Source organism: Cherax quadricarinatus, chromosome 8 (assembly GCF_038502225.1).
Source record: "Cherax quadricarinatus isolate ZL_2023a chromosome 8, ASM3850222v1, whole genome shotgun sequence".
Taxonomy (NCBI): domain Eukaryota; kingdom Metazoa; phylum Arthropoda; class Malacostraca; order Decapoda; family Parastacidae; genus Cherax; species Cherax quadricarinatus.
The window spans coordinates 19923950-19936050 of NC_091299.1; the positions used below are offsets into that span (position 1 = coordinate 19923950).

The 12101-nt window shown below is 40.8% G+C and overlaps 1 protein-coding gene across 1 annotated transcript in view; it reads left to right on the forward strand.

Annotated features, from left to right (window-relative positions):
* Psi (P-element somatic inhibitor) overlaps window positions 1-12101 on the forward strand; it is a gene marked incomplete in the record, with an annotated part of 171897 nt that overhangs the window by 34280 nt on the left and 125516 nt on the right.

Sequence of the window (12101 nt, forward strand, 5' to 3'; positions counted from 1 at the left end):
GCACTAAGTCTCTCCATTTTGTCTGGAAACTCCAAAATTTCAAATGTTTTTAAAAGTTATTTCATATTTTATATATACTCTGATAATTATACTTATGTATACCTGTACTTAAACTTACATACTGTGCTGGCATGCAGGTACACATTAAAATCAGTAAGAGTGTTTTGTCTCCAGACGTCATATTAGTAATGATAATCATCGTCTCATTTAAATGTCGTATATTACGTTAAATACACATTTTCATTAATCCATCTATGATATTTTTTCAAAATTATATAATAAACACGATACATAACATAAAAAGATGTTAAATACACCCCACAATAGAATAAATAAACATAAATATGAGATGTGGTAGCAGACGACTTGCACAAGTGACGCCATATTAGAAATGCTAATAATAATAATAATCACCGAGTCTTATTAAATGTTGTATATTACGTTAATACAGTGGACCCCCGGTTAACGATATTTTTTCACTCCAGAAGTATGTTCAGGTGCCAGTACTGACCGAATTTGTTCCCATAAGAAATATTGTGAAGTAGATTAGTCCATTTCAGACCCCCAAACATACACGTACAAACGCACTTACATAAATACACTTACATAATTGGTCGCATTCGGAGGTAATCGTTATGCGGGGGTCCACTGTATACACATTTTCATTAATCCATCCATGATATTTTTTTCAAAATTATATAATAAACACGATACATAACATAAAAAGATGATAAATACACCCTACAATAGAATAAATAAATATGAGATGTCGTAGCCAGATAACTTGTACAAGTGATGCCAAGAATAACATTTTCTCGAATCTAACATAAGAGAAAATGTGTTACTGGGGGTAACTGTAGAAAATTATTCCTTTCGTATGTATGTAAGTAAGTTTATTCAGGTATACACAAATACAGTTACATAGATTATCATACATAACATATGTGTAGAGAACCTAGGATAACCCAAAAAAGTCAGTGACTTATTTCCATTGCCTTCACTCAGAGCATCATTTCTTCTTAAAATGATGTTACATGAGAATGGGAGTGTTCTTCTTTATTTATTCTACCGTATCAATGTAGAGACAACCTGTACACAATGTAACTTGTACACAAACCAGACGTGTACACTTCGTTTACAAAACTTACCTTCGCCTGGTTTGTTTACATAACTCTGCGCCTGTCCTCTCTCATGCACTCATTCTTTCTCTCATTTATTCGTTTTATCTCGTTTACTTACTCCTGACCCTACATTAAGACTACAAATATTTTAAGGTAAGTAATGAGTGAACTGTATATACATTTTATCGCTCTGGGATGCTTAAATATCATGGAATATATGTGGGGGTGGGTTGGCCTGGTATGGTAGCCCGGCTGACTACCATACATACCACACTTGATTTTTTACAATAAATACTACTCATCTCACCCTATATTTTAAGGTAAGTAATGAGTGAACTGTATATACATTTTATCGCTCTGGGATGCTTAAATATCATAGAATTGTATGTGTGGGTGGGGTGGCCTGGTATGGTAGCCTGGCTGACTACCATACATACCACACTTGATTTCTTACAATAAATACTACTTGTCTCACCCTAGATTAAGACTATAAATATTTTAAGGTAAGTAATGAGTGCACTATGTGTGTATTGTACTTTTTATTGTTTTTTGATGCCTGGTTCTATTGCTAACTTAATATATGTTAGTGTAAACTTGTTATCTAGTGTTTGTATGCATTTGTAAGTGGAAAAAAAGGGTGTTCCACTTTACGGCGGTTTCCGCTTTAGGGCGGTAGCCTGGAACCTAACCAGCCGTATAAGTGGGGCCTTCCTGTATGTGTTATTTTGTGTTCTGTGCCCTATTCCTACGAGGGAGACCGAGTTTCTTTTACCACCAGTATTGTCGCGTCGGGACGATGTGCGGTAGGTGGCCAAGCATATGTAGACAGCCTGTACTGTCTGCACACAGCCTATGCTGTCTGCCAGCTTAGTTCATATTTCGTGCCATGCTGGTGCTGCCACCTATAGAGATTGCTACTTCAGCCTGCCTGCCCTTTCTTCGCTCTCACACACACAGCGGCCTAGCAGCAAGACACAAGTACTCCCAGCTCTCTCTCGTGGGATGGCCCTGCCCGGGCCATGGGCACAAACACACAAGCCTGTGTACCCACCACGACCTTTCAATAAACAAAGAAGCCTCCGAAGACGTTTATCATTAACCACCCGCTACCATACTACCAAACAAACTCGTTAAACAAATTTTATTTCCATTATTTCTTATGGGGAAAATAGTTTCGAGTTCCGTGAATTTCGACCTTCGTCGGGCTCTCTGGAACGAATTAATCACGAAACTCGGGGGTCCACTGTATATATTTATATATATATGTATATATAGATATATGAAGGTAGTAGGTTGGTAGACAGCAACCACCCAGGGAAGTACTACCCTCCTGCCAGATGACTGTGAAACACAAACCTGTAACTGTTTTGCATGATGGTAGGATTGCTGGTGTCTTTTTGTCTCATAAACATGCTAGATAACAGGGATATCTTGCTACTCCTACTTACACTTTGGTCACGCTTCACAGACACGCACAGGCATATATACATCTAGGTTTTTCTCCTTTTTCTAAATAGCTCTTGTTCTTCTTTATTTATTCTGTTGTCCATGGGGAAGTGGAAAAGAATCTTTCCTCCGTAAGCCATGCGTGTCGTATTAGGCGACTAAAATGCCGGGAGCGATGGGCTAGTAACCCCTTCTACTGTAGACATTTACTATAAAAGAGAAGAAGAAAAACTTCATAAAACTGGGATGCTTGAATGTGCATGGATGTAGTGCGGATGACAAGAAACAGATGATTGCTGATGTTATGAATGAAAAGAAGTTGGATGCCCTGGCCCTAAACGAAACAAAGCTGAAGGGGGTAGGGGAGTTTCGGTGGGGGGAAATAAATGGGATTAAATCTGGAGTATCTGAGAGAGTTAGAGCTAAGGAAGGGGTAGCAGTAATGTTGAAGGATCAGTTATGGAAGGAGAAAAGAGAATATGAATGTGTAAATTCAAGGATTATGTGGATTAAAGTAAAGGTTGGATGCGAAAAGTGGGTCATAATAAGCATGTATGCACCTGGAGAAGAGAGGAATGTAGAGGAGAGAGAGAGATTTTGGGAGATGTTAAGTGAATATATAGGAACCTTTGAACCAAGTGAGAGGGTAATTGTGGTAGGGGATCTGAATGCTAAAGTAGGAGAAATTTTTAGAGAGGGTGTGGTAGGTAAGTTTGGGGTGCCAGGTGAAAATAATGATGGGAGCCTTTTGATTGAACTTTGTATAGAAAGGGGTTTAGTTATAGGTAATGCACATTTTAGGAAAAAGAGGATAAATAAGTATACAAGATATGATGTAGGGCGAAATGACAGTAGTTTGTTGGATTATGTATTGGTAGATGAAGGACTGTTGAGTAGGCTTCAGGATGTACATGTTTATAGAGGGGCCACAGATATATCAGATCACTTTTTAGTTGTAGCTACACTGAGAGTAAAAGGTAGATGGGATACAAGGAGAATAGAAGCATCCGGGAAGAGGGGGCAGTTAGGGTAAGATATAAACAGCTGTTGGAGGATAGATGGGCTAATGAGAGCATAGGCAATGGGGTCGAAGAGGTATGGGGTAGGTTTAAGAATGTAGTGTTAGTGTTCAGCAGGAGTTTGTGGTTACAGGAAAGTGGGTACGGGAGGGAAGAGGAGCGATTGGTGGAATGATGATGTAAAGAGAGTAGTAAGGGAGAAAAAGTTAGCATATGAGAAGTTTTTACAAAGTAGAAGTGATGCAAGGTGGGAAGAGTATATGGAGAAAAAGAGAGAGGTTAAGAGAGTGGTGAAGCAATGTAAAAAGAGAGCAAATGAGAGAGTGGGTGAGATGTTATCAACAAATTTTGTTGAAAATAAGAAAAAGTTTTGGAGTGAGATTAACAAGTTAAGGAAGCCTAGAGAACAAATGGATTTGTCAGTTAAAAATAGGAGAGGAGAGTTATTAAATGGAGAGTTAGAGGTATTGGGAAGATGGAGGGAATATTTTGAGGAATTGTTAAATGTTGATGAAGATAGGGAAGCTGTGATTTCGTGTATAGGGCAAGGAGGAATAACATCTTGTAGGAGTGAGGGAGAGCCAATTGTGAGTGTGGGGGAAGTTCGTGAGGCAGTACATAAAATGAAAGGGGGTAAGGCAGCCGGGATTGATGGGATAAAGATAAAAATGTTAAAAGCAGGTGGGGATATAGTTTTGGAGTGGTTGGTGCAATTATTTAATAAATGTATGGAAGAGGGTAAGGTACCTAGGGATTGGCAGAGAGCATGTATAGTTCCTTTGTATAAAGGCAAAGGGGACAAAAGAGTGCAAAAATTATAGGGGGATAAGTCTGTTGAGTATACCTGGTAAAGTGTATGGTAGCGTTATTATTGAAAGAATTAATAGTAAGACAGAGAATAGGATAGCAGATGAATAAGGAGGCTTTAGGAAAGGTAGGGGGTGTGTGGACCAGGAGTTTACAGGGAAACATATAAGCGAACAGTATTTAGATAAGGCTAAAGAGGTTTTTGTGGCATTTATGGATTTGGAAAATGTGTATGACAGGGTGGATAGGGGGGCAATGTGGCAGATGTTGCAGGTGTATGGTGTAGGAGGTAGGTTACTGAAAGCAGTGAAGAGTTTTTGCGAGGATAGTGAGGCTCAAGTTAGAGTATGTAGGAAAGAGGGAGATTATTTCCCAGTAAAAGTAGGCCTTAGACAAGGATGTGTGATGCCACCGTGGTTGTTTAGTATATTTATAGATGGGGTTGTAAGAGAAGTAAATGCGAGGGTCTTGGCAAGAGGAGTGGAGTTGAAAGATAAAGAATCACACATAAAGTGGGAGTTGTCACAGTTGCTCTTTGCGGATGACACTGTGCTCTTGGGAGATTCTGAAGAGAAGTTGCAGAGGTTGGTAGATGAATTTGGTAGGGTATGCAAAAGACGAAAATTAAAAGTGAATACAGGAAAGAGTAAGGTTATGAGGATAAGAAAAAGATTAGGTGATGAAAGATTGGATATCAGATTGGAGGGAGAGAGTATGGAGGAGGTGAATGTATTCAGATATTTGGGAGTGGACATGTCAGCGGATGGGTCTATGAAAGATGATGTGAATCATAGAATTGATGAGGGGAAAAGGGTGAGCGGTGCACTTAGGAGTCTGTGGAGACAAAGAACTTTGTCCTTGGAGGCAAAGAGGGGAATGTATGAGAGTATAGTTTTACCAACGCTCTTATATGGGTATGAAGCATGGGTAATGAATGTTGCAGCGAGGAGAAGGCTGGAGGCAGTGGAGATGTCATGTCTGAGGGCAATGTGTGGTGTGAATACAATGCAGAGAATTCATAGTTTGGAGGTTAGGAGGAGGTGCGGGATTACCAAAACTGTTGTCCAGAGGGCTGAGGAAGGGTTGTTGAGGTGGTTCGGATATGTAGAGAGAATGGAGCGAAACAGAATGACTTCAAGAGTGTATCAATCTGTAGTGGAAGGAAGACGGGGTAGGGGTCAGCCTAGGAAAGGTTTTAGGGAGGGGGTAAAGGAGGTTTTGTGTGCGAGGGGCTTGGACTTCCAGCGGGCATGAGTGAGCGTGTTTGATAGGAGTGAATGGAGACAAATGGTTTTTAATACATAACGTGGTGTTGGAGTGTGAGCAAAGTAACATTTATGAAGGGATTCGGGGAAACCGGCAGGCTGAACTTGAGTCCTGGATATGGGAATTACAGTGCCTGCACTCTGAAGGAGGGATGTTAATGTTGCAGTTTAAAAACTGTAGTGTAAAGCACCCTTCTGGCAAGACAGTGATGGAGTGAATGATGGTGAAAGTTTTTCTTTTTCGGGCCACCCTGCCTTGGTGGGAATCGGCCAGTGTGTTAATAATAATAATAATAATTATATATTTATCTATCTATCAACACACCGGCCGTATCCCACCAAGGCGGGGTGGCCCAAAAGAAAAAACGAAAGTTTCTCCTTTTACATTTAGTAATATATACAGAAGAGGTTACTAGCCCCTTGCTCCCTGCATTTTAGTTGCCTCCTACAACACGCATAGCTTACGGAGGAAGAATTCTGTTCCACTTCCCCATGGAGGTAAGAGAAAATAAACAACAAGAACTAGTAAGAAAATATTAGAAAACCCAGAGGGGTGTGTATATATATGCTTGTACATGTAGGTAGTAGGTTGGTAGACAGCAACCACCCAGGGAAGTACTACCGTCCTGCCAGATGACTGTGAAACAAAAACCTGTAACTGTTTTGCATGATGGTAGGATTGCTGGTTTTCTTTTTCTGTCTCATAAACACGCTAGATAACAGGGATATCTTGCTACTCCTACTTACACTTTGGTCACACTTCACAGACACGCACATGCATATATATATATACATACATCTAGGTTTTTCTCCTTATTCTAAATAGCTCTTGTTCTTTTTTATTTCTTCTATTGTCCATGGGGAAGTGGAAAAGAATCTTTCCTCCGTAAGCCATGCGTGTCGTATGAGGCGACTAAAATGCCGGGAGCAATGGGCTAGTAACCCCTTCTCCTGTATACATTTACTAAAAAAGAGAAGAAGAAAAACTTTATAAAACTGGGTTGTTTAAATGTGCGTGGATGTAGTGCGGATGACAAGAAACAGATGATTGCTGATGTTATGAATGAAAAGAAGTTGGATGTCCTGGCTCTAAGCGAAACAAAGCTGAAGGGGGTAGGAGAGTTTCAGTGGGGGGAAATAAATGGGATTAAATCTGGAGTATCTGAGAGAGTTAGAGCAAAGGAAGGGGTAGCAGTAATGTTAAATGATCAGTTATGGAAGGAGAAAAGAGAATATGAATGTGTAAATTCGAGAATTATGTGGATTAAAGTAAAGGTTGGATGCGAGAAGTGGGTCATAATAAGCGTGTATGCACCTGGAGAAGAGAGGAATGCAGAGGAGAGAGAGAGATTTTGGGAGATGTTAAGTGAATGTATAGGAGCCTTTGAACCAAGTGAGAGAGTAATTGTGGTAGGGGACCTGAATGCTAAAGTAGGAGAAACTTTTAGAGAGGGTGTGGTAGGTAAGTTTGGGGTGCCAGGTGTAAATGATAATGGGAGCCCTTTGATTGAACTTTGTATAGAAAGGGGTTTAGTTATAGGTAATACATATTTTAAGAAAAAGAGGATAAATAAGTATACACGATATGATGTAGGGCGAAATGACAGTAGTTTGTTGGATTATGTATTAGTAGATAAAAGACTGTTGAGTAGACTTCAGGATGTACATGTTTATCGAGGGGCCACAGATATATCAGATCACTTTCTAGTTGTAGCTACACTGAGAGTAAAAGGTAGATGGGATACAAGGAGAATAGAAGCATCAGGGAAGAGAGAGGTGAAGGTTTATAAACTAAAAGAGGAGGCAGTTAGGGTAAGATATAAACAGCTATTGGAGGATAGATGGGCTAATGAGAGCATAGGCAATGGGGTCGAAGAGGAATGGGGTAGGTTTAAAAATGTAGTGTTAGAGTGTTCAGCAGAAGTTTGTGGTTACAGGAAAGTGGGTGCAGGAGGGAAGAGGAGCGATTGGTGGAATGATGATGTAAAGAGAGTAGTAAGGGAGAAAAAGTTAGCATATGAGAAGTTTTTACAAAGTAGAAGTGATGCAAGGAGGGAAGAGTATATGGAGAAAAAGAGAGAGGTTAAGAGAGTGGTGAAGCAATGTAAAAAGAGAGCAAATGAGAGAGTGGGTGAACTGTTATCAACAAATTTTGTTGAAAATAAGAAAAAGTTTTGGAGTGAGATTAACAAGTTAAGGAAGCCTAGAGAACAAATGGATTTGTCAGTTAAAAATAGGAGAGGAGAGTTATTAAATGGAGAGTTAGAGGTATTGGGAAGATGGAGGGAATATTTTGAGGAATTGTTAAATGTTGATGAAGATAGGGAAGCTGTGATTTCGTGTATAGGGCAAGGAGGAATAACATCTTGTAGGAGTGAGGAAGAGCCAGTTGTGAGTGTGGGGGAAGTTCGTGAGGCAGTAGGTAAAATGAAAGGAGGTAAGGCAGCCGGGATTGATGGGATAAAGATAGAAATGTTAAAAGCAGGTGGGGATATAGTTTTGGAGTGGTTGGTGCAATTATTTAATAAATGTATGGAAGAGGGTAAGGTACCTAGGGATTGGCAGAGAGCATGCATAGTTCCTTTGTATAAAGGCAAAGGGGATAAAAGAGAGTGCAAAAATTATAGGGGGATAAGTCTGTTGAGTGTACCTGGTAAAGTGTATGGTAGAGTTATAATTGAAAGAATTAAGAGTAAGACGGAGAATAGGATAGCAGATGAACAAGGAGGCTTTAGGAAAGGTAGGGGGTGTGTGGACCAGGTGTTTACAGTGAAACATATAAGTGAACAGTATTTAGATAAGGCTAAAGAGGTCTTTGTGGCATTTATGGATTTGGAAAAGGCGTATGACAGGGTGGATAGGGGGGCAATGTGGCAGATGTTGCAAGTGTATGGTGTAGGAGGTAGGTTACTGAAAGCAGTGAAGAGTTTTTACGAGGATAGTGAGGCTCAAGTTAGAGTATGTAGAAAAGAGGGAAATTTTTTCCCAGTAAAAGTAGGCCTTAGACAAGGATGTGTGATGTCACCGTGGTTGTTCAATATATTTATAGATGGGGTTGTAAGAGAAGTAAATGCGAGGGTCTTGGCAAGAGGCGTGGAGTTAAAAGATAAAGAATCACACACAGGGTGGGAGTTGTCACAGCTGCTCTTTGCTGATGACACTGTGCTCTTGGGAGATTCTGAAGAGAAGCTGCAGAGATTGGTGGATGAATTTGGTAGGGTGTGCAAAAGAAGAAAATTAAAGGTGAATACAGGAAAGAGTAAGGTTATGAGGATAACAAAAAGATTAGGTGATGAAAGATTGAATATCAGATTGGAGGGAGAGAGTATGGAGGAGGTGAACGTATTCAGATATTTGGGAGTGGACGTGTCAGTGGATGGGTCTATGAAAGATGAGGTGAATCATAGAATTGATGAGGGAAAAAGAGTGAGAGGTGCACTTAGGAGTCTGTGGAGACAGAGAACTTTGTCCTTGGAGGCAAAGAGGGGAATGTATGAGAGTATAGTTTTACCAACGCTCTTATATGGGTGTGAAGCATGGGTGATGAATGTTGCAGCGAGGAGAAGGCTGGAGGCAGTGGAGATGTCATGTCTGAGGGCAATGTGTGGTGTGAATATAATGCAGAGAATTCGTAGTTGGAAGTTAGGAGGAGGTGCGGGATTACCAAAACTGTTGTCCAGAGGGCTGAGGAAGGGTTGTTGAGGTGGTTCGGACATGTAGAGAGAATGGAGCGAAACAGAATAACTTCAAGAGTGTATCAGTCTGTAGTGGAAGGAAGGCGGGGTAGGGGTCGGCCTAGGAAGGGTTGGAGGGAGGGGGTAAATGAGGTTTTGTGTGCGAGGGGCTTGGACTTCCAGCGGGCATGCGTGAGCGTGTTTGATAGGAGTGAATGGAGACAAATGGTTTTTAATACTTGACGTGCTGTTGGAGTGTGAGCAAAGTAACATTTATGAAGGGATTCAGGGAAACCGGCAGGCCGGACTTGAGTCCTGGAGATGGGAAGTACAGTGCCTGCACTCTGAAGGAGGGGTGTTAATGTTGCAGTTTAAAAACTGTAGTGTAAAGCACCCTTCTGGCAAGACAGTGATGGAGTGAATGATGGTGAAAGTTTTTCTTTTTCGGGCCACCCTGCCTTGGTGGGAATCGGCCAGTGTGATAATAAAAATAAAAAAAAATGTACGTTTAGTGTGACCTAAGTGTAAGTAGAAGTAGCAAGACATACCTGAAATCTTGCATGTTTATGAGACAGAAAAATGGACACCAGAATCCTTCCATCATGTAAAACAATTACAGGCTTCCGTTTTACACTCACTTGGCAGGACGGTAGTACCTCCCTGGGTGGTTGCTGTCTATCAACCTACTACCTATAATGTGTGTGTGTGTGTATATATATATATATATATATATATATACAGTGGACCCCCGGTTAACGAACTTTTTTCATTCCAGTAGTATGTTCAGGTGCCAGTACTGACCGAATTTCTTCCCATAAGGAATATTGTGAAGTAGATTAGTCCATTTCAGACCCCCAAACATACACGTACAAATGCACTTACATAAATACACTTACATAATTGGTCGCATTTGGAGGTGATCGTTAAGCGGGGGTCCACTATATATATATATATATATATATGTATATGTATATGTATATATATATATATATATATATATATATATATATATATATATATATATATATATATATTATTATATATATAAAATATCTCACACACACACACACACACACACACACACACACACACACAGTGGACCCCCGCATAGCGACTTTAATCCGTGCAAGAGGGCTGATTGTTATGCGAAATGGTCGGTATGCGAATGAATTTCCCCCATAAGAAATAATGGAAATCAAATTAATCCGTGCAAGACACCCAAAAGTATGAATTTTTTTTTTTACCACATGAAATATACATTTTCCTACACACAGAGAAGGATACATGCAAAATAGTAGAGTAGTACATGCACAATATATATTGTGCATGTATTACTCTACTAAATGAAGAATAAATGACACTTACCTTATTGAAGATGCAGCAATGACTGATGAGACACTGTGTCCTGGGAGTGCCTTTTCCTCCTGAGTACTGTAGGTCCTGTTTGGCATTTTCTTCCAGAACATGCCTTATCACACTGTGTATGCCACTACGATTCTTAAATCTCTCAAACCAACCTTTGCTGGCTTTAAATTCACCAGTATGAGCACTAGTTCCAGGCATTTTTCCCTGTTCACCTGGGTGTTAGTCGACTGGTGTGGGTTGCATCCTGGGAGACATGATTAAGGACCCCAATGGAAATAAGTTAGACGACACTGACTTTTTTGGGTTATCCTGGGTGGCAAATCCTCTGGGGTTAATTGGTTCTTGGTATTCTCAATAAGCCACACCAACAACGGTGCTACAGCAGCAGCAGCAGCTGACAGTGCTACAACAGCAGCAGACGGTGCTACAGCAGCAGCAGACGGTGGTGCAGCAGCAGCAGCAGACGATGCTACAGCAGCAGCAGACGGTGGTACAGCAGCAGCAGCAGCAGACGATGCTACAGCAGCAGCAGACAATGCTACAGCAGCAGCAGCAGCAGCAGCAACTGACAGTGCAGCAGCAGCTGACGGTGGTACAACAGCAGCAGCAGCAGCTTTACCACCAATAGTAGCGATGGTTGATTGAGGTTTATTATACAACCTGGCCAGCTCGGAGACACGCACTCCACTTTCATACTTATCAATGATCTTTTTCTTCATCTCTATAGTAATTCTCACCCTTATTGCTGTAGGGTTGGCACTAGAAGCTTTCTTGGGGCCCATGGTCACTTATTTTCCAGAAAAAATCACCAAAAACACTATAATAATACGAAATGTTCCGATTGTGTGCTTGGATGTTACCGCGGAGGCTGGCTGGTAAACAATGCCACCGGCGGAACATGTGAGCGTGGCTCAGGCCGCACATTGGACGCGTCTCGGACGAAGAGCGGTGAGCGGGTTTTTGGGCGGTATGAGAGGCAAAATTTTTGCGAAAAAAGCGAGCAGTATGCGGATTGTACGGTATGCGATGTGTGCGGTATGCGGGGTCCACTGTATATACGCATATATATACAGTGGACCCCCGCATAACGATTACCTCCGAATGCGACCAATTATGTAAGTGTATTTATGTAAGTGCGTTTGTACGTGTATGTTTGGGGGTCTGAAATGGACTAATCTACTTCACAATATTTCTTATGGGAACAAATTCGGTCAGTACTGGCACCTGAACATACTTCTGGAGTGAAAAAATATCGTTAACCAGGGGTCCACTGTATATGTGTGTGTGTATAATTATATAAAATGTATATATTCCTGATGCCTGCTAGTACCTGCTGTGTGAAGACATTTTCTTGTATAGAGTTTCTTCTAAACATGTCATCCATTTTTGTTCACTGCATGCACT